Raw genomic sequence first — 24,390 nt, 5'->3', positions numbered from 1 at the left:
TCATTGTGTTGTTAAAGAACAATTGGATGACATGAATATAAACTGCCTAAATATTTATGGCATGGTATTTGGCTTAGTTGCTACTATTGCATAAAAATAAGGATCTAGTCCACTGTATTTTGATAAAAGCAGAACCCTGCCTATTCTGAGTAATGAAGAGATTTCTTGGATGGGAGGCTGTATGGAAACCCATTCAGAAACAAAAGGGGAAGGAGACAGTGAAAGATCACAAAGTGGAAAATAAATTATCAATATTTAAAGCAGAGAAAAGGAATCTGAAAAGCCTTTATCTGACTGTATTTTGACAATATATAGAGTCTGACTTGCAGGTCTATTCTAAGTTCTTGCTTAACAGAAATCGTTCTCTTTTTCTTTGTTTACTCAGAGCAGGATCTTCATTTCCTTCTCTTCTTTCAGTCTGAAGCTTAATGACTGTGACTGCTAATTTTGACTACCTTGACACATTCCCATTGATTTTTTTAATCAGCTTTAGCTGTTGTGGTACACCTGAGACATCAGATTTTAAACTCCACAAGTCCTGCAAGACCAGTTTAGTGTCAGCAAGTCAGGTTTTTCCTACATGCCAAAATTCACATCTGTTTTTACAGATGTTGGGGTGATTTTTAAAGAGTGTGTTCAGCTTGATTCTTAGTGAACTTGTCTGTCTCAAAATCCTTACAGAATGCTTTGCATAATGCAGTCTTTCTGTTTACTTATTCTCAGAGCACAAGTACTGTTCCCGTGTGTTGGGCATTCACGTGATGTTTCTCTTTTGTTCTACAGCTTGGTGTCCTAGCTAAAAAGTTTTGTTCTTAGACTTTTCAGATATTTCCCCCTTTAATTTCTCTTTCTCCTCAGTGCTTTATGGTACTTATGTACTGATTTATTTTCTAATGATTGCTTCTTACAGACCTTCTCAAGGACTGTCTACTGTAATCTAGCTCTGTAATCCAGTGTATGATTTTTGACGCACCCATTTATTTTGTATACACAGCATTTTGGGGTTTTTTCCTTTGTTTTGATCCTAAACATTTGCTTGTTCAAATGGTAAAGGAAAGAGGGATGAAATAACTTTAAAAGGGTTCTTTAGAAGACACTACATTTGTAGACAAGTATTCAACCAAATCCTTAATTTTTTCTAACCACACAAATGCTGTAGGGTGGATGTGTCCTCTTTGATGTACAGGCAACAGTTCTAGAGACTTTCCACAGAAAGCACCCAAATCAAAGGTGTCAGTTCACAAACAGCAAGGTGGTGTTAATGTGGGTACAGCTACTAAATCTTTACATTAAGACTTGAAGTGCCTAAGGTTGAATACACAGGTGAGTAAGGGCCAAGAGGAAATAAGAATTTTCTTGAAATTTGTTTCTATTAATGATAGATATAGACTTCTTCAAACCCTAGAACCCATTTTTGTGCTGGCTCATGGACAGCATGACATTTTATTCCATTGCTCCAAAAAGTGCTGCATAATGGGATTATCTTCAACATCAACTAGGAGGGATGACTTTAGGCTGAAGGAGGGTAGATATTAGATAGCTATTAGGAAAATATCCTTTACCATGAAGGTGGTGAGGCCCTGGCACAGGTTTCCCAGGGAAGCTGTGGCTGCCCCATCCCTGGAGGTGTTCAAGGCCAGGTTGGATGGGGCCCTGAAAATCTGGTCTGGTGGTCTTGGTACCTTGGTACCCTACCTTGCCCATGGTAGGGGGACTGGATGACTTTGAAGGCTTCTTCCAACTCAAACCATTCTGTCATTCTGCGATTAAGTAAATAAGCATTTGAATTTAGATTAAAAAAAAACCCAAAGGATTTTTTTTTATTTCTTTTTTGCAGGTAGGAAAGTCTGCAGGAGTCCAACAGAAGGTAATAGATTTGGAAGATAGGTAGAGCGTTATCTTTCTTATACCTGCTAAGCGTTCTAATTGTTTCATTATTGGGATAAACAATGTGCCATCTCTCTGGGAACACTGGCAGAATTTATGAAATATCTCTTCTTAAAGACATGCCGCACTAATAGCTATAAAATAACCACAGAGATGCATTTTTGGGAATGCGACTGGCTCGTGTCACCACAGGAGATACACTGATATTAGTCATTCAGCCAATGTTCACAACTGTGCTCAATTTATTGATTCTGTGCTGAAGGGGGGAGAAAGGCCAATCTATCTGCTTTTCATGATGAAAATCAAAGAACAACATAAAAAAATAACCCTCACTTCTCTTTTCTTACTAGATCTGTGACATCCCTTTCTTCACTGGTACTTTTAATGATGAGAAACTCCAATGCGATTTGGCTGCTGTAAGCCAAGCTAACGACACAATCTGAGATCTTGGTTTCTGTGAGTCAATGTTCAGAACAACTTAGAATCTATTTGCACAGTGTAGACATAAAGGTCAAATTAAAATATTAATTCTGTCTAGCTATTTCCAATATATTAAAATAAATTTTCCTCCGTGTTTGAGAAGTTTGAGCTTTCAAATGCAATCCAGATACCTTTGTCAATTATCCATTTACAACAAATGACCAAAGAGGCAGCTTTGTACTGTGAACACTTTCTTGCAATTTAATGATGTGAATTTCTTTCTGTCAGACATAAGAAATTCCAAAAAGTGACTTCTCAGCAACTTCTTTAAGTGGTGCTGAGTAATACATAATTTAGCTGTAAAAATATGGACTTGTAGTCACTCAACATAGGTTTAATAAATAATATGCCTGAATACTGTTGTAGTACATGGTAATATCTGCTCTTAATGCACAGGGTGATATTTGATATTGAGTTCTACATTTTGTGAGATTTATTTTTCCTTCTTTTCATAAAACTTTAGTCACTTCTTTGTGGGTTAGGTGGTGGTAAATTCAAGTCTGTTACGGAACTAAATGCATTTTAGGATAGCAGACAATAACACATGCAAAATTTCTGTAAATATCTTACACCAAGTGTCATTTTTTTCACCCACCTCTGAAGAATAATATCTTTATTCTTCTGTGTGTTCCTGTTCTGTTTGACTGCATGGCTGAGTTTCCTCAGGTTGTTTGTCAGGTTTAGTACAAAGTAAATGTTGCTTAGATGCTCCAAATTGATTATGTTCACCCTCAGGCAATTTCACAATAACCTATTGCAGATTAAAATCACAAAATGCTATGTCACCTCCAGCCCTTATTAAGATAATTGACCCTCCTACTGAATTAATAATCTACCTCCTGGTTGCTTAAATACTCTTGCTAGTAAATAGTTCTCCTAAAGTCCAAACTATAACATATTTTGATGAGATAATTGAACTTGTTTGTTGTCTTATTCAGTTAAACATCCTGGACTAAGAGCAATAAAATTCATCAAAAAACAAGTGGAAGGTGCAATATTTGCCAGGGATATTTTCCATAATTTCTAAGGTAATTTATTCATTGTAATTCTGCTATTCAAAAGAAAAAATGATAGGTGAAAATTTAAGTTATTCAAACTAAAAATTATCAAGTCATGTATAATTTGACATTATAAATGTATTGGCTTTGAAACAAGCTTTTTCTCTGGTAGTAGGATACCTTCTATATTTTCCCACAGTATGGGTTTAGTTGAATTTTTAAATTAGTAAGGAATTATTTAAATATGAATTAAAATGAAGCTTCTCTTGAATAATTTGTAATTTCTCATTGAGATAATGAGTTTCAGAAAGCTTTGAATTTCTATCAGTGTGGAGATACAGGCACGCATTTAACAAGATGTATGGGAAATAGATTTACTTTGTTGGGGTATTTTTATTGCCTATCCTTTGCTGTCTTCCCAGATGAATACAGATGAAATGAACAGACAGAAACACATGAGAACATTTTTTTCTCATTCAGGCAACAATTATGCATCTGATTGTCAGTTTCTGTACCCCACCGCTGCCTCATCATATTCCCTTTCTACCCACATCCCTTTTTTTATGTTTCTCCTTGTTCTAGCTATTCAGGTAAATATAGACTTCCTCCAGACAGAGCAGAAAAATGGTCTGGCTGATTCAGCCTTGCTTGAAAATTTTTCTTGAAAATGAATCCCTTCATTTCTTAACTTTTTCTTTACTCCTAATTAAATAGGGATTTTTTTTTTTTTTTTTTTTTTTGTGGGGGGTGGGTGGCTTTTAGTTAAAGCAATGTCAAGCCCATATCCATGACTGCTTCATAATTAAAGAAATTGATCCAATGGACTCCTGCTACCATGAGTAAACCCCGATCAAGTTCTTACCTAGGAAAGGAACCATAAAGGAGCTCTGTAGGACAAAACATCTGCTGTTTTCACCCCTTAGGTACCCCTGTGCACTTCACTGTCAGTGCACCTGCTCTTATACATGGAATCAGAGCAGTTTTGGGTATTGTGTGCTCCAGGCCTGACTTCACATGCTGAATTTACATAAGTGGCCCATGGGGAGTCAGGTAAGCTGCTGGCATGAGAAAAATGCTCCTGAAACTGGGACTTCAGGTTTTACATCCTCTATAAGGCGGACAGAAAGTACTCGGTAAAAAAAATATATCCAAACAGAAAAAGTTTAAAATAAAAAAATCTTGCAGGTGGAAAACTTCATTCTTGAGTGTGTTTTTGCATTGCTGATGCAGCATCATAATTTCTTTTCAGCTCAGAGGATGACAATGCATACTTGGAATTGCATACACTGACCTATTGGATAACTGGGCAAATCAGCTTACTGTCTATTTTATTTCACTGCATCACACCTGGATCAAAACCCCTGGGGGTTGTACACCTCTGCTATTTTAGACCTGCTTAGCAGTCCTGTCAACATACTTCTTTGAACTTCTTTTACAGTGGTACTGTATCTTGGTAACAGCTTCTTGCACCAGCCAGCTACACAGAGGACTAGTCAATAAAAAAACCTAATCAAAATACTATATAAAACATCCTCAAAATGGCCAAAGGCTTTGAAAGAGCTAAAATTAATTCTCTGAGCAACCAGGGTGTGAGTGAGTCCAGTATGCCAGTAAAAATTCTTTATCCTTGCTGACTTTAAAGTGTTTAGCCTTTTTCAGGAGCAGTTCTGGAGAACAGTACTTTCCCAAGCTCCGCCAGTGGCACTGCACTTATCCTTATTTATTTGATTAAAACAAGAATACAGAAAATAAACAGTGATTATAAAATGCACAGGTAAATAGATCTGAAAAAGTCCCCATATTAATTTCCATATTTACCTCATTGACTAGTTTGCCCTCCAACCTTGAAAAAGTCCCACATTAAAAAGAAGCATCATCCACATAAAGGAACAGTGTTTAGCTGTCTGAGAAATTTTTTGTCTGATTTTCTGAAGTCCAGTTTGCAGGCATCACTATGTCTTGCAAACGTAGAGAGCTTTTAAAATAGGATTTGTTTTTAAATCATAATTATTGTAGGTAACAGGTCAAAAATATATTGTTCCATTATAATTGATAGCAAAGCTTCCCTTACTTCCCTCAAGCCCAAAATTGCCACAATTTGATTGCATTAAATGGGTACCTTTCCTTTTCCCCTGAGGTATTGCTTGCTCTTCCACATCCATGCCTGATACAAGTTTTTCACCCTAAAAGCAGTTCTATGTCTTTATAGAGGATAAGGAACTAGAATCTGTGTTATCCCTCATCACTTAGACCTTTGCAAAGATGAAACTTTGGCAAAGTGAGCAAGTGGGTCTGCCAATCTCTTGGTTAGTTCTTAACAAAGTACTCTAGTGATATTTTTCCTTGTAAATAATTGTTTCTCAGAGTATTTTAAATTCATTCCTATACTTCTCAACATTTGCTGTAATATATCAAAATGTATTTTTAATTTTTACATTGCTTATTATTTTTCACTGTTGACTCTAATAAAAATGTCCAGGGCTCCAGAAGTTATCATGATTTTGATTAACAGTATTAAGTTGTTTGCCATTCTCTTTCTCACCAACTATCAAGTTTCTAGATGTTTCAGGACTGATCACACGCATAATTAAGCTATGACTGTCATTCCCTCTATGAAGTGCTTTATATAGTTAGAAAATGAGAAATTCAACTAAGCTAAAAAAAAAAAAAACACCAAACAAAAAACAAAACAAAATGAGACATCACAAATAATTTTTTTTCAGTCACTGTCCCTTTTTATTGGTTTTCCTTGGGGTACCCTCTTTTTATTATATATCCACTGAACCTGCAACCTAAAAGGTTAAAAGTTTTTGCAAAAACGCAAGATGACTGCTCAAGAGGTAACTATAATTATGCTTATTTGGCATATGGGCAAACAAAAAAGCATAAACCCCCAAAAGTTAACCTATTTAATGTCTCTTCTGAGATGTGCTAGAGTGGGATCACTTCCACACCAGAATGAGAGTGCTGCAGTGCAGATCCATGGCATGCTTGCTGGATTACAGCAGTCAGCTTCTATTCCAATGGAATTACCTTAATTCCTCCTGATTCTAAAAAAAAAAAAATGGGTTTTGCTAGACCAGTAACACTTTACTGCAGGAAGTGAGCACTAGTTATTCTTTCTCTTATTCAGCAGACAAATTATTTGTTAGTAAAATAATGCCTCATTAGAATACCACTTGCAAGCATCACTGACTAGATAGGATATCAAATATCCATTTAAAGAAAACACCTGACTTTTAGAAACAGGAGACCACTTGCTGGCTGTTGGTCACTGGGTCTGCAGTCTAACACAGTGAACTGGTGTATGTGAGAAAACACATATCCATAGTTTGTTATCAGGTATGAGAAAGGAGATATAAATTAACAAATTAGGGCCTGCATCTGAAAATGCTCTGGTACTGCTGCAAGAATCAATTACACTTGTAAAATGTAAACTTATTAGTAAAGAACTGTAGGGAAGAAAAAGCAACTCTTGGATAGGAGCATAATGAAATGGAGTATTTTCTCCCTTCAGATACAGTATCTGGGATCTGACAGTACCGCCTCAGGATTTTTTGGTTGGCAATAGAAATCCAAGTAGAATGAAATCGTGATTTGCTGTTATGTTGGTTCATGGAAGACTGGCTGCATAATCTCCAGAAAAGGTGCTGTGCACACTTATCTTTGATTTGTAACTCTGTAAATGCACAAAGTTCTGGTTCATCTAGGTGTGCTCTGAGCTCAATGGAAAAGACATAAAACCAAGTTGGCTGCCCCACATAAATATTTAATCCAATAATCAAGTTAAGGACACAGTGATAGCATGAACACAAGCCTTTAGTTTTGCATACCATACTAATGTGAGTCACTACAGTTGATTTGATTTGAGTATTTTTAAACATACACTTCTGCAAGAGAAATGGGTGTTAGTCTTTTCTTTCTTGCACTATGTTATAGATATTTATTAGGGAAGTACTTTATTCTCTGTGTGTGTACTACTATTGTTTCAAAATTGAGGAAAGTTGAGTGCTTTTCCTCCCTAAAAACCCACATTTTTCCTCCCTAAAGGCACTATTTATATTCCTTAGTTGTTTTTGGCCACGAAATAGTCTCTACATGATTTTCAGTGCTGTCTTGTAACTGCTTCTAAATGTTTTTTCTTCCCACTATTTTTTAAAACTTTTTTTATACAGCAATAAACTTGCATTTATTTTCTCACCTTGCTGTGTGTGAAAAGTGAAGGAAAAATCTTTAATTTTAACACTGTTTTTATGATGTGGTGTATGAAACTCAGTTTCATGTGTGGTTTGGTACACAAACTCACGGAGTTAAATTATTTCTATGAGTCAGGGGTAGTCAAAGTGTAATCAGCCATGAAGTTTGTGTTTCACAAAGCTGCTTACACTGAATAATTCAATATTTGAGCTTTAATGATATTTGAATAGGAATTTGTATGCAGACTGTACAGTGAATAGATGAAAGAAGGCAGACAAACTTTTGATTTCTGGCTGAATAATTAGGATGAGATCGCTTTTCAGCCTGCTGTGGGATCAGCCCTCCCTGAGCCCCTCGGAGGGCAGGTGACCTCCAGTACCTCCACAGGTTGTGCACAGCCCCTGGGGCTTGTCACAGCTTTCCCTGGGGCCTTCTCATCATGAGACAAACCCCACGGAGGTCAGGGCTGGCACTGCTGGGGAACATTCCCATTCCAGCTCTGTGCTGTGACTAATGAGGGAAGCTCTGGGGAGCACAGCTTGGTTCTCTGGCTGAGGGAGCACAGACCGTACCCATCACTCCCTGTCAGTGCCAGATGGGAGGGAAAGGGTGGGGAGGGAAGCCAGAACGAGTCCAGAACACAGGAAACATCCTTCAGAAATGTCTGCATGGGGATTTTCTGCCTATATTGGAACAGTCTGGCCTGTTCTGGGCAAAGCGTGATGGGGGCATGAGTGTCAGTGATAGGAAAAGCTCATTTGTTGTGGTGTTGAGCTTATTTGTTGTGGTGTTTGAAGCATGGCTCTCCTGACCACAGACACATTTGGAATCCCTGGAGCCAGGGCTGAAGCTGCAGCCCCCTGCTCTGATGCACGACCCAAGCAGCCCTGCTGCAGGCCTGCACCCTGCGCTGCTGCCCCTGCTGCTCTGGCAGAGGGTGGTGCCATGCTGGCCTGCCCTGGGGCTCTGAAGAGCTGCAGGATGGAGGCCCAGCAGATATGGGTGAGGGCAGAAGTTCTGTGGGTGTTCTAGTTGATAATCACATGCAACTTGCAGCCAAAGGGACTGGTTGCCCTCAAACATTTCTGCTTTGTGCTGGTCTGCCACATGGGCAAGAAGATTCTGGAAGGGCCCTGGCCACAACAGCAGCTTTCATCCCAGGGAACACTGATGGATTTTACTGGCAAGACCAGCTCTTCTGGAAGAGCCCAGGCTCCTGTGTCCAAGAAGTTCTACCTGAATATGAGGAAGAATTTCTTCACTGTGCTGTTTTTCAGGCACTGAAACAGATTGCCCAGAGAGGTGAGGGGGTCTTCCTCACTGAAGATATTCAGGATCTGTCTGGACAATCCTGAGTCTGGGATGACCTTGCTTGAGTGTGGAGATTGGATCCAGGACTGTTCTGGTCCTTTCCAATCTTGTCCATTCTGTGATTCTGTAATTGTGTGACAAAGAGATGCAAATATCAGTAAGGAAATGGTGCAAAAAACCTTTTACACAAGTCAGACTTCAACAGTCAGTTAGATCCTAAATAATCACTTACCTTTTGAGTATATTCTGTCTTCAAGCAAATAATAAATCCAAATTACAATTTCAAGAAGTATTATTCCTATAGATTTCTTCCTAAATAATTAATTGCTTAAACATTGTCTGAAACAAATATGAATCTGAAACAAATAAATGTTTCTGATGAGCAGCCCTAGAGCCCATATTCATATATTTCATTATGCTATATATTTTTAAACTTTTTATTTAGATGGTATTATGTTATCTCCAGGTTCTGAAGGATTCAAGAAGAAATGAGAGGTACAGTCCAAACTTCTGCATTATCTCAAGTACACTATACACTGAATTTCTAATGGAATTTCTCTCGAAGGGTCTTAATCTCAGACTCTTTCTAGGGTAGTCTGAAAAGAACAAGATAGAATCTGCTTATCACCCTTTCCCCTTGAAAGCACAGGAAAGGTAAACAAGAAAGGCAACTTGTCAGCATTGAGACAATTACTTCTGTTTCTGAGATCACAGCCTTACACTGATAAGGGACTTTTATAAGGGATTTTTGTATCCAGATTAGAAGAAATCAGCAAGTGTGCACGGGCATTCTACTATCTAGATTTCATGTTGTTTCCTGCGTCCTTATGTATCTAAGGGCAAAGTCGTTTCACTTTAATTTCACTTTAATTTCACTTTACTTGGTGTCAGAAAAAAAAACCAAAACAATCAAAGACAACACAAACAACAACAAGAACTAAAAAAGCCCACAACACAAAACAAAAAAAAAACCAAAACAACAAAAAACCATCAAAGTCAACCATATTTATTTATTCTGGAATCAATTATTTTATTTTATCAGAGTAGACTATGAGAGAAGATGCTGACCAGAATACACACCCATAGAAAATACTTTTTCCATGTAGCTGCAGGTGTGGCACCCAATCCTTAAAGGAAAGGGAGCACCCAAGATTGTTGTTTGATACCTGTTGTCAAACAACAAAAGCCAGAGGGTCCACAAAAAGTTTGATTTGCGTGCTCTCAGGAGAAAATCCTGCTTTCTATGCTAGCAGAGATAGGAGAGATAAAGCCATTAAGCTTTTTTTTTCCCACAGAACAATCTTTTATGAAACCAGGAACAATTTTGACAATTATTTGTTTATTTTGAAAATTGACATTTTTTCTCTGCAGATCACAACAATCTCCAAAGCATTTTGTCACCTAGCAGCTTAAATCCCAATGAAAGTTGATCTGAGTTCTTAACTTACTCAGCTTTTTTCAACATTGGAGATTCCAGTTAAGCAAAAACCAAACTAACCCAATATTTGCTTTTCATTTAAACCTTGGGGTTCTTTTTGGGAAAAAATCCATAGAAAATCCTTTTTTTTTTCCTTTTCCTGAACTAATTAATTTATCATGAGGGAAAATTTCCTTGGGACAGATCTCTTTACTTAGCAAAGCTAACCTATTTTATTCTGGAATGTGAAACCACAAAAATCATGTCAATGGTACTTGATCTTTGGACAAAATATTGGTCAAAATAACTGTGTAGGTGGTGTGACTGGGTACCTTATCTTCCATGGCCTCACAATAAGGACCTTAAAAGTCCTCACTGAGCAAAATACCAAATTCATAATGTATCTTTAATCATTCATGTGGAAAGAAACAAGAAAAAGAGAAGCTGACAGCAACATTTTGTAGTAAACAGTACTTCCAATACAAAGTACACCACTGAAAAATCAAGAATTAGTAAATAAATTTAACACGTTATTATGTGTAATAAGACTCATCTTTCTCCAGGGTAGAATCACAAGCAGTTTATTTATTTTCCTAACCACCAAGAAAACCTTCCCACAGAATTTACCTCCTTTTTTTTTTATTATTTTATTTTAAATAACAGTGAAATCTTTCTATAGACTGCACAGATGGCACACTCAGTCAATTCAGGGGGGAAAGTTGGAACAAAACTCAAGGGCAGACTGTGATATATCTGATTCTTTTCATTAATGCTGTGATAGTCTTAACCACAAACTAAAATGTCTATCAACAGGCTAAATGCAACAAACCTGCAGTCATTTCTCAGCCCAAACCTTTGTCAGTCTCAGTTCAGAGCCCCAACTTGGGCAGAAGTGCAAAGTTTGGGTTTATGAGATATCTGTCAATCCAATGACATTTACAAAATTTCACTTTAAAGGCAGCCCCATATGTAATCTGATTTCAGTGTTTCATTTCTCTTCAGAAAAATGCCTCATTTTTTCAGAATTACTGCATCTCTTTGATTTTAGTGTAAATCTTTTTATTAGTGCAAAAATGAGTATGGTATACTGTAACCAACACTGGGCATTATGTGTATAGACTGTCAGCAATATAATGTAAATAGGTTTTATTTAGTTTACTGTGTTTAAGGTGAAGGAAAAGTAGTTATTTTAAAACTTAAAAAAAATATTTTAAATATTGTTAATATTTAATGTTATTATGTAAATACACTAATAATTAATTATATTTAATTATATAATTTGAATTTTAAAATATACATGTATTATCCATTAAATGCTAAAATGGATGTTTTAAAAATTCCAAAATTCCAAAAATGAGAATTTTAAAAAATGTAGATAGTAGCACAGAATAGTGCCAGAAATTCAAACTATTGTGTGTGAAGAAGAAAGGATTTACTAATATGTTTAAAGATGCATTGAGACTGGGATATGGATAAGAAAATAAAACTGACACTTGTCAAACTAAATGCTGTCTTTATATTTGATTTAGATGAATTCCTTTGATACAGTGCAGATAACACAATTGAGTTACTTCAAAGAAAATGGAAAATATAAACACTTAAATTTATATCATTCTAAAAGAACAGCAGTGAGATAAAAACATTTGTATTATATTAAAACAATCACCACTAGTCAATCTAGTTTTTATAAGCTTTGCAAACACTCATGTAAGCTATCTGTGTATGAGCTAAATGGATATTCTATATTTTCTATGAGAAAAACATCTTATTTGAACTGTAATTAGCCACTTTCTGTCTCTCCCTCACAAGAAATTGCTTCTTTTGAGCCTAATCCCACCCAGAATTTATGTAAAATCTGTGCATTCATGGGAAATAGTTGCATAAGGCAAAAGGTTCCCTTGAAAAAGAATTCTAAAATGATTCTTCTAGGCAGTAAAGATTTTTTGCATTAAGTGACTGGCAGTTCAGTACTTCTGAGCAATATATCACCTATTAAGATCTTTGAATTAGAAATGGATTTTTAAATGTCTCTAGTCCGTGCTGGTGCTTTGGGATGTGAGACAAATTTCTTTCTATATCTTTTGTGGGTATTTTGCTTCTTTGATTTAGGAGCACAGTCTGCATTAGAATCAATTTGTATTTTGAAGTAATTTAGGCTTTATTCTCAACTTACAAAATGGGATTTTAAAACCAAAACGGCATTGGCATTTGAGCTGAATATGAGAGCTGTGCTCCCTTCAGGGGATATTCAAAAGGTGTCTCAGAATGGGGAGTTTTTAGATAAGCAAAAGAATTCACTGAGAACATGGTCATATTTAAATCAGACCCTGATATTTCAGGGATGTTGGTGCCACATTATAGACACTAGGCAGGAGTGGGTCTTTCTGAAAGGAAACAGCTGTTCCTTCATTAATTAATTAAATCTCACTTTATAAGGAGGAGCTTAAAGAGGATGTCCTGCCCATTTTCCCCACTTATGCTAATGCAGCAGTGGTGAGAGCAACACTAAAGGTTTGGTGCCATCTAGACAAATGGGCAACTTTTCAATTCTAGTCATCTGCAGGTATGATGGAAGCTGTTTATTTTCCATATAATTCAGTGAGCCAGAGAGATCTAAAAAATTGCTGACCAAGTTTCTAGGGAAGTGTTGGGGTCCTCCAGCTTGAGGATGGAAATCCTGTGTTTCAGCTGTGCTCAGAGTACTCTTTGTTTGTTCTGCATTAAGCAATCACTGCATAAAATATTGAAATACTTGAAAGAGGACTGGAGCACAGGCTGTGTGGCAGGCAGGAAAAGAAGTTAAAGGTGTGTTTCATTAATGCACATTAGTGAGATGTTAGATGTGAGAAATCCACTGAACTGCTCAGCTCAGTCAAGTGGTGAGTGCTTCTGAGCATGCCAAGAAGATTACTCTGTGTCTTCAAGTATTGAAAGTAATGTGTGTTGTTGTTTAAATTGTGTTATATGAACTAGGAATTAGATGTTGGTGTTTTGAAGATCTAAATTCAGAGCAGAGATGGCCTGTTTTTCTGAGTTTGTTATTAATTATTTCTGGAAAAGCTTATGTGTGAGCAGCATGGCTTGTGGTCTCCACATGTAAAAACATTACATGTTGTATCTTAATAGGAAACTTTATTTCCCATCTGAGAGTCTGATGCTGCATGATGACTCATAGAAACATCCATAATTTACAAGTGCCATGTCTATTTCTACTCCAAAGATACTAAACACCCAAAAATTCTGCTTACTCTTGGCCTTGGATTTTAGAGTTTTGTTGTTGCTGTTGTTTTTTGGTTTCTTTTTCTTTGTTTTGTCTTGCTAGCTTGCTTTGGCTTAAATATTTGGTAAAAAATATGGTTTACTGCAGCTTAGGATTTTCTGGTAATGGTTTTTAAACAGCTTTTTTCAAAACTGTCGTGTGAACATTATCTCTCAGAAATATAGAAATTATCAAATCTCTGCTGGTGTTGCTATATATGTGCTATGGTAAGCAACGTCATAGATGTGATTGAAGGAATTAAATAACAAAGCTGAAAGGGTGCTTGTTACAGGGTTAATGGGAGGCAGGAGTGAAATTATGCAAAGGTTATTTTTCTTGACCATTGTAGAGTTGTTTCTTAATCTATTTGCTGGGAAAACAAAAAAAAAAAAAAAAAAAAACCAAAACAAAAAAAAAAACACAAAAAAAAAGAAACCACTGAAACAAACAGGGAATTACTGCTCCATGTTCCAATTCACTGTGCTTAGACTACCATAGTCAAAATTTATAATAAGACTTTTTCACAAACACAGGGATAAGTACTGGCTATGAAGTGTTTAATTTTCAAAAGTTTTTGTTCTGCTTTGGAGAAAAGAAGTATCATTAGGAGCAGCAGATAATTGAGAACTTCTATTGATTCAGAAGTACCCACTTGCAGAAGATCTAGGTTCTGCATCTGTTCCAAATCAGATGGACAATGTATTCCAATTCCAAATCATTAATATTTTGACTCTAGATCTCCTCCTTACAGGACTCCTTCTATATGATGGAAAAAAAAAAAAAAAGATTTAAAGTTGTTTTCCTAACATAGAAAAATTTTCATGAAATATTCCTCATCAGACTCATTGAGTTGACATTATGGGAGCACTTAAGAAATAGCACAAGCTGAGGAGAGTGGAGGGATACAATGCAAGAGAATAATACAGAAGGCAGTCTCACACCTGAGGAGCTGCAGCTGTACCAATCACCAAAGATGAGGAACAGCCCTGCCCTTAACAGGCCACAGCTGTGTCCAATAACAAGGGTGCTACAAAAGAGGGGCTTAGCTGGGTGAGGAGAGAGTTGGGGTTTGTTGGTTGTGCTGTGATGAAGGAGGAGTCAGTGCTACATGGAGCTGCTCATGAGAAATCACCAAGGAGGTATGAAACTTTGCAATAAGATGACAACAGAGGGGTGGAGAAAAGTACTTGCCTTGTTTTCCTGAAGGCATTCGAGATGTGAGCCCTCAATATCTGAATTGCTCCTATAACTCTGTGCAGTGTCTCCAGCACCAGTAGCTTTCCCCCTCCAGCCTCTTGTTATATGAAAATTCCTTTTCCTCTGGGAATGATATATATTTAAATACTATTCTACCCCTTTAGCCCAGCTCAAGAGGTAATTTGCTCAGTGTATTGATGTGAAATTTTGCAGAACTAGTATCTCTGGGAATCTTGTCACTCAGGGATGCTGTTGGGCATTTACCATGGGGTGTTCCACTCACCTCAACCAAGAAAAGGATTTGTCTTCATAATGAGAAGTGTAGCCAAGTTGTATTGGGCTGAGAGCTCAGCTGGATTTGGAGTTTTCAAAATGGTAATTTATGCTTTTCTGCAATGAAAAAAAAAATTAGCAAAAACACTTAAAGAGGCATATAGTTAATTTTTAAAATAACTTTTATTTTAAAAACTACAGAGATGTATGGACTTCAAGGCTGAATGAAACACAAATTCTAAACCAAAAGCAAATATATATTTACTTTGTAAGACTACGTTATTAACTTTAGATTTTTTGCTTGAGTACCTCCTGTAGTTTTCAGACGTTGTTAAACTGTAATGATGCATAGACAGACCTCAGAAAAGCCCTTTGAAAAGGAATGGATTACAACCTGGATTTCTAAAAAAAAAAAAAACCAAAAAAAAGCAAAGCTCAATTACTCTGGAGTACAATGCAATAGTAGCATTACATTGAGACTGATGGTTCAACATTCTTCTGGTAGCCTCCACCTCATCTGTAATTTCAAAAGCAGCAGTCCATGTGCTTTGCCACTTAATCCTAAGTGATGCTGTTTTAAAATAAACAAAATCTGAGAGCTAAGGGGAGCATTCAAGTGTATGGGAGTGTTCCCAACAAGTCTGGATGGAGGGACGTTGCTGTGCACATTCAGTAGATCTGTAAGCTGTTCACTGAATCAAATGCATGAGCTCCTGAAGGAACTGGGGCTGCAGGAGTAGAAACAAAGAGCAGTACAAATTCTTCATGGGTTCTTATTATCGGGTCAATTTCGAAGGAGTAGCCAGAGAACCACTATTCACCCCTCAGAGCAAATGCATAAAAAAGGTCTTGAAATTGCCTGCTCTATTTCCCATCCACCAGTTACCCACGGCCAGCTGAAAAAAAAGCATGAAGAATGCCAAAGGCTTTAATATGCACCCAGATATTGTGATTTTTAAGATCTAGAAAGCACTCATTTTTTCTGGCTTAGTCATTCCAACTCTGTTTTAGGTGAATTGGAAAAATTTAACAAACTGTTTAATTGCCACTGGAAGAGGTGGGGAGCTAAAATACAAGAATTTTTCTTGTTGCAAAGGGACGCCTGTTTGAGAGAGTAGAGTAGAGATGTAACCAGAGTCTTCTGTAATATCAGCTACTGAGGAGTCTGGATGCTTTAGTCAAATTTGATGGGCTGGTAAAGTTTACTAATGCCACCCTAATTCATGATAGCACAGTAGCAACGGGATTTTTGCTCAGCACTGTGCAAGAACTTTTCCACTTGCTCTTGTTCAAACCTTTCTATGCAGCCACGTTTCGAAATGCTTTGAGAAACTGTGATTATCAGAATTAGATCTGATAGATTATCAGATAGGTCTGATTATCAGAAAGGTCTGACTATTTTTACGAAGACACAATAGTTACAGTTGGCAAAGACTTAGCCCTAAATCAGAGGTGCTGGAGCTGCTTGCTCATGGTTTGTTCTCTCTGAATGTTTGCACCTTCCTTGGGGCTTTGGTGAAGTGTCTTGTTGATTATTTTGGGCACTAGAGCCAGAATAAAGAGAAAAGAGAGCTCCTAAATTACTCCCACCTGACATTACAACATATAGAGAGATTATGTGCATCAACAAGGGAACTTTGCAGAAAATCTTCTGTGAGTTTGCCCAAGGCTTCCCAAAATACCAGTGCTTGAGGGACTCTGTTTAAAGACGCAGAGACATTACCAGGATTTCTGGAGGCAACCTTAACACTGTTGGAGCTCCCGCAGAGAAATATTGATCATCGTGGTTCTGCTGTTCCTTTTGAGCCTTGGAGCACAATACCCTTTCCTTTTTAAGTTCTGGAGTACATTATGCACAAAATATCTGACATAAGAGCTATGTGCACTGCAGTTCAAATGGGGTTCCTTTACAGGTCTTGTGCTTTTATAAGATTTGATTTTTTTCTTTAGCTTTTTAATACTTATATCTGCTCCTTGCACCACTTATTGCCTTTGTGTAGCATGCTTGTTTCTGTATTGGTTGAACAATAGCAGAGAGTAAGGAAAATTACTTCAGATCAATTGGGAAGTAATTTTATCTTCCCATTTTCTATGAAAGGTAATTTTTTTTTTTTTTTTTTTTTGCAAAACCAAAATATTTTATTCTTGAAAAAACAAAAAAAACCCCACAGATTTTCAAGTAATTCTGAGCTCTAAGAGTGTGATATTTAGGCATAACTTGAACCAAAATGCCGTTTGTGAAATACTTAATTTTTATCACATTTTTTCACATTTTTTTATGGTGTTCAAATTAACTATTTTGTAATTTTCTCTCTTTATGTTTCTTTTAAGTAACTTGGCCTAACTAAAATAATTAAGTGGTTTCCTTTGTGTTTGACTGCTATTTTTGGGAGGTCTCAGTGTGGAGAGAATGAAAATGTAAAAGAAAAGTTTCTGAGGAAGCCTTGTCTGTTTCAGCTGCCTAGCTTCATGGTTTTTATCTGCAGAAAAATTAATGCATCTTTTCAAAGCACCTGTCTCAATTCATCCATAGTGAGGGAAGAAAAATTTAGGATCTTCCTACCTGCCAATAGATAGATTCAATAACAAAAAACTCAAAGAATCCATCAATAATTCAAAGGAATTGCTGCTTTCACACACTTAATGCTGCCTTCTGTGCTGTGGGGGAAAATCTGCCTTAGGCAGGTGATCAGTACTAGGCCTGTGTTCTGTCTAAATCCCACATCAAATCCTCCACGTTTTTTATATATATATATATTCATTATCAACTCCTTTTCCATCCCACAGCAGATAATGTAGCACAAGTGGGGATAACTGAGTCATTTTCTCATTATAAACTACTTTACAATTCAAGGCAAAAAGGAAAAAACCCACTCTACATTAATATGTATAAGAATTTTTCAAGTTGAGAAATGTTTCACATAGAAGCCAAGTCAATCCTCTTCACATATGTACTATTTTATTACAGAATTATATTTACAGTTTAGTTTCATGCTTCTGTATACTTCTGCATGTTTATGCCATTGTAGAAATATTATGGTGGTAAATACCTTCAAATTTGATAACTGGGGGTATGAAACTATTGTTGGGTTGCATTGCTGTTGATATTTATGAAGTAGAGACAGCAAAACCAGGATTCAATCAATAATTCATAATTAATTGTAGATTCAAATTAAATATGCTTAAGATTCAGTGTGAGATTCAAATACATTTTGTGCATAAGTATATTTATTTCATGCCTGGATCACTGCATACTCAAATAAGCCATGTTCAGCTCCCCGCATATGGGATGTGGGACTTGAATCAGTGCTTTGCACTTTGTGGGAATCCTTTATATACTCATTTTGCTGTATTATTATCCAAATACAGGTGAATTTACTGGTGTTAGGGGAGGGGGATGTTTTCTTTGCTTTAGGTTTTTGTGGGGTTTTTTGTTTGTTTGGGGTTTTTTGGTTCTTTTTTAACCTTTTGATACAAGCAATACTAAAAAATATGCTGGTACAGAAAGAAATATGGTTCAGAAAATGCAGAGCAGAATTCTAACTCTGTTTAAATCTGATGTTAAGACTCCAAGTGATTGAAAGGAGCTTGCTGGTATCCCAATCCAAGCAGGGCCCATTTTGGTTGTATGTTGGCCTTTGCCAGGAACAGAAGTACAGATATTTTTTTCTGATTAGTAAGTATTCTCTACTTTAATCAGTAGAAATGGATGATAAAGGGAGCAGTATAGATGTGGCTTTTTAACTTCAGATTACTAAACTCTGAGAGGGATGGTCCTTAAAATGTGAGGGAATGTTCCTTTCACATTCCAGACAGAAACTGCCTGAAATGGAGCTAGAATTTTCATCAGTTATTTTGCCCTCGCTCAGATGAAATTGAGTAGCCAAATATTGCCGTTCTTTGCACTGTCTCACACAAATTGCAGTTTAAGTTTCTCACGGGCTCATTTCCATTCTTAGCGTGTCCCTCCAAGTCTGGGTGTCTCTGGAAGTGTCACAAGTGTGTGACTCCTCCTGTGCTGAGTCAGTAGCAAGGTTCAAGCAGGTTTCAGCTGCTGTAAAGGATCATCTGTGAAGCCCAAAATGCACAGTGGGGCCAGGAGATGTACCTAGATGCAGCTGATCCTCTACTAGCACAAGCAGACGTATTATGGGGTTGTTTTTAATTTTTTTTTTTTTTTAATAAACTGACAAGTCCTGGCGTTGAAGCTACTCAGATTTATCCCTTGCTTGACAAGCAGTCCCCAAACCTCTCTGCTTGAACAGTCAGGAATTGTCAGCCCCCAGGTTCTGCAGGAACACATTGCTTTGGGTAAATTTCCACAAGGAAGCTGGGCATCCTGCACAAGCCCTGGTTGCTGCCAGCTGGCATCCCCAAGGGCTGACAGGAAGCAGAAGGCCTTGGGAATTCCATCTTTCAGGCATGCTGTCCTCACTTTTCTGGGATCAGAGTGTACAAAGCTTGCAAGGGAATCAACACTAGAGTTGTCTTAATGGCAATGGAGTACAGAAGACATTTTTGCAAGGAGCTGTAAAATCCATTACTTTTTAAATTGAAATTAGCTAGAATTTTATAATATTTACCTGCTCTGTGAAATAGGGTTATTGTTCTGTAGGTATGTTAAAACAGAAACCTACACATTCCCTTCAGAGAGAATAATCTTTCAACTGACTGTTCTAGATTTTGGTTAACATCAGCTTGGACGCAACAAAGTCTGATCACTTCTTTGTGGCTCAGAGAGACACTAAAGTATCTTGTGTCATCCCACACAGCATTCAGATCTCACCTTCTGTGTCTGCTCTTGTCCACTGCTTTTCTTCTTACCTGCTGTACTTGCTATTTTACTTCCAGCACGCGGTAATGATGTTCTCAACCATTTGGATGCTGATGATTGGCAGCACATGCTTTTTCTGTTGAAAAGAAATATGGCAGTGCATGGAAACATTTTAGGATCATTGTCAACACAGTGTAGTTCAAAAAAACACTAATAATAAATTACTGGTAGAATAGTAAGATATATTTTATGTGAGTCACTGAAAAGAATTTTATCTATGCAGCTATTTTTTATATGAGACAGTAATTTAAATTAGGGCCTGGCTGGCCATTCCCTTCTTTGTGTGTATGTTTTCATACAGAAAACTAATCTTTTAACTGAAGTCCACCGCTATTTCATTTATTTTACTTCATTAAGGCTTATTAGTTGGGTTTGGATTTTGTGTTTATTGTTGATTTCTTTGTTGGGTGGGCTGGCAATAGTAAATTGTTGGTTTTTGAGGTAACAGTAAAGTTAAATGAAATAAAAGAGCCTATGTAGTGTGCTTGTTTTATCCTGTGTCTCCTCTAGAGTTAGGTGTTTTATTAGCTGATGTGGTGCATTCTGATTCTCTATTGCATTTTAAGATTTTTGCTGTTTTCAAGTAGTCATGCAATACAACAGGTACAGTTTACCATCTGTTTTGCAAGACACCTAAAAAACAAGCTCCCTGTATTTAATTATAGTTGGTTTTTTGTTTATTTTTTTTCTAAAAATCTAGAGCTGTTGTGGTTTAGCATATACAGAACATTGCGGCATTTCTTTTAAAGGTCTTATTTGGTTTGTGATAGCGTAAATATGGGATAATCATAAAGTATTATTTTCTGTGGTAGTAGTTATATTTTCAAAGTCTACTTTGGTTTTCTTGCTGTGCCTTTTTTTGTAAGAGTATCAAGAGAATAACTACTGCAAAAGTCAAATGTGTATTTACATGCACATATATGCACACACCATATACGTACCTTTAAAGCAAAGGTTTTTGTTGATCCCTGTTAATTTTGCTTTGCTTCAGACCTCTCTATACATAAAGACACATTAACAAGGAGTAAACCAAACCTCTGCAGATCATCTCTATAAAATACTTTGCATGCATGTAAAGACAATTTTGTTGACACAAAGACCATTTAAAGTAATATTACTTTGTTTTCCATTTTATCTTCAACATGACCAGTTAATATTGAGCCCGTACACATTTTTCTCTGTGTCTATATCATGATTTTTAATTAGTTTAAGAATTACCTTAACCTTTACAGGTCATGCCTGCTATTAATACCATTCTACTGAAAAGTTCTTGGCTGCACTTGGGTTTCCTGTGCCAATTTTTCTTTCCTATGTGTGAATGGTAATGGAAGTATTGGGCTGGCAGCATACACAGTGGCAGTGATTTATCCAACTAGAGGTAGCTTAAGCTGACTGGTTCTGGGTTTATGCCTACCCTTGGATGAAGCAGTGACACCCAGGTTTACAACAAAGAAAGATTAGATAGCTGAAATTAAGAAATCATATGAATTTGAGAATTTATGGCTAAAATTCTATATTAGGTGTTTATGTGAGTGTTTACTCATTTCTCATTTAGATAATTTCACAACCAAAAATGTTATTTAAAAAAAAATACTGACTGACTTGTGATCTAGATCAAAAGCAGATTTTTTTTTTTATGTGGTGGTGATAAAAAAACCAAACCAAACCCTAACCACTTAGGACTTACATATAGTTATTGTAGGCATGATTTCTTGAATGAAATCTAGGTTTAGAATTTAAACAGAAACTTTCTATAAAGTATTGGGGTCATTTATTCAAGGCAGATAATTTTAGATACAGCAGAAGGAAATAAGTTGCTTAGGAAAGAATTATTCCTTACTGATAGTTTGAGCAATAGCCCTTCAGTCATAAATCCTGTGAAGCAAGATGTCCTGACCCCTGTGGAATTGAAGCCAATTAGAAATAACCTCATTATAGCTTTTATTTGCAAATAGAAGGGGGTGGGGGGGGACAGGAAGAAAGAAGTGAATAATACCCTTACATCAGAATGCTTTAAAAACCTGCACAGACAGAGGTGAAATGTTGATGGAGCAATATGGATTTATTACACTGGACTGCCTGTCTTCAAATTACAAAATTCCGACTTGGTCCTCTTTTGCAAACAAAATGGCTCAAAAGGAGAAAAAAGTGTTGCAATTATAAAGATTTTCCTCAGATGACAGTTGTCTGCAAAATATTGACTGGAGCTCTTCTCAGCTGTCTATTGTACAGCTTAATAGATACCACAGTCCTGGAAACACGGTGGAATTTTGATTGTGGCATAGAGCTATTGACATGATCTTTACTCTTTGAGAATAGCAGAAAACATCTAGGAAGCAAAATAGAGATGCTTATGTTAACTCTATCATTTTGACAAAATCTTCTGTTGCACCTGGCCTTTGTGGTCCTGGTAAGTTCTTGAGGATATATAAAAGTTCAAATAAGAATGCCAACATCATCCATCAACTCTGCCATGGGCAGACAGAGCAGGCTGTGTCTGCCTTTCCCTTCCAGCACTTCAAATGCTGCAAAGCAGGGTCAAGCCATATTCATGGCTGTGACCCTACAGTGAGGTTGCACAAGGAAACTCCTAGTCAGAGAGGGAAAAAGGCAACACACAAAGGCAGAGAATCTCATCTAATTCATCCATGCACATCAAGGGTTGTGTCAGGAGCCCCATCACAGCATCATGTTTGCAAATGTCTGTGCAGTTTTGGCTCATTCAGCGAAAGACATGAAGGATACAACATTATTCAGCAGCCTTAGTAAACTTTGTCTTAACAGTTAGCATTTCAAATAATAAGTTTATGTGCTAGCCAGCATAAAATAAATAGTGGTATTATGTTGAAACAAACGTGAAGGTGATAATAAAAACTCAGTGACAAAATTCACCTTTGAGTTCTCACAAAAAACAAGCAAGGAATGAAAATATCATGTACAAAGGGGCTGCACTACACACTGCATTCTGTAGAACTGTCTGGAGGTAAACTTGTTTTGGTCTGTGTCTGGTGACAGCATTGCAGAGTGATGATTAATTCTGCCTTGCCCTGCTTCCCATGCTCTGCACAAGTGCTGAGGCACAGAACTGTTACTCATGACGGGTTAGTCAGAGAAAAAGGGAGAGCTTTGTGCTGTCTCCTGGAATTGTTCAGTTTAGTGTCCAGCTTCTGATTGAGAGTGAGGAAAATGCAAAGAGCTGGTGACTGCTCTGTTAGGGCTAAGTTGTGGTAGTTTGCAAGAATGGGTGGCATGACAGCTTATGTGCTGAGGGACACAGCCCATTCGGTGTCACAGGATCAGGTTTCAGCAGAGTGTGCGTGAGTTGGATTTTATTTGATTGAGAGCAGCATCTGTGTGGGTGCAGAGGGAGTACTTTCTTAATGCTTTTTTCCTGCTTTTGATCAAGCAAAACCAGAAAACCAACCCAACAGCTAAAGCAGAGCAGACTGCAGGAGTGCAGACCTGAAAAATCCCAAAGAAAATGAGGGAAAAAATGTTTAAATATGTTAATAAATATTGTTATAAAATATTTCTTACACTTTGTCATATACATCACCAGAAGTAGGCCATTAAACAGATAGATATTTTGTACATAAGCAACACTATATTAAAGAAAACTTGAATTCTATTCACTGTTTCCTGCTGAGGATGCAAGTTGTGCTATTTCACTATTCCACTCGAGAAGAGTATATGATAACTGGTATCTATTATGAATTAGCAAAATACAAAACATGCATTTGTTCTAACCTGATAGGCAAGGAAGTTTATAGCTAACACTAATAAAGAATAAATTCTCGTTCTTTTGTGTGGACAAAAAGTGTATGTGAAGGTAATGCCACGAAAAGGGTGCTGCCTATGTGCCATAAAGGGAGAAAAGTATTTATTTAAGTACTATCAGAAGACCTCATGCGCTTATGGTGGAGATACAGAGCATAATCATGGTTGTTAGGTGTGACAAGTGTTGCCACTCAAAGCTGAAGTTGAAGCCTGTTTTCCTTGTGGTATTCTGCAAAAAACCCCCACTATTTCTGCAGCATTAAATAATATAAATATTATTGTCCTTTTAGACAGGTTCTCTTCTCAGCTGCCTAGCAGAGGTCTCCTTTCCCTGTTAAACTAAATCACATACTCAGTTGTTTGATTTTCAGTTGTATTATTTGTCCTAAGAGTTTTTCTTCTCCTTTTTGCCAATTGCTATTTGACACATATGGACACCGTTACAGCAATATGTGTAAATAATTTCTTTAAAACCTACAGATGGACAAGAGCAGTTTCAAATCTGTCTTACTGAAGAAAAGCAAGGGCCAGAAAGAATAAAAATACGTCCACTAAGAAAAAGAAGACTATAAAATAAAGTGTGGATATGACAGGTCACTTAACAAGGAAGGAATAACAATAGTGCTGGGAGAAATGTAAAGTTACCACCGGGGCTGTACACAAGTTAGCTTATGGAGTAATCTTGAGTAGTATAATCAGATCCCATTGTGATCACGTGTGGGTGTTCCCCAAAAAATGTTAGTAGGTTGAATCCATGGGT

Source organism: Melospiza melodia, chromosome 2 (assembly GCF_035770615.1).
Source record: "Melospiza melodia melodia isolate bMelMel2 chromosome 2, bMelMel2.pri, whole genome shotgun sequence".
NCBI lineage: Eukaryota > Metazoa > Chordata > Aves > Passeriformes > Passerellidae > Melospiza > Melospiza melodia.
This window is presented reverse-complemented; position numbering follows the sequence as displayed.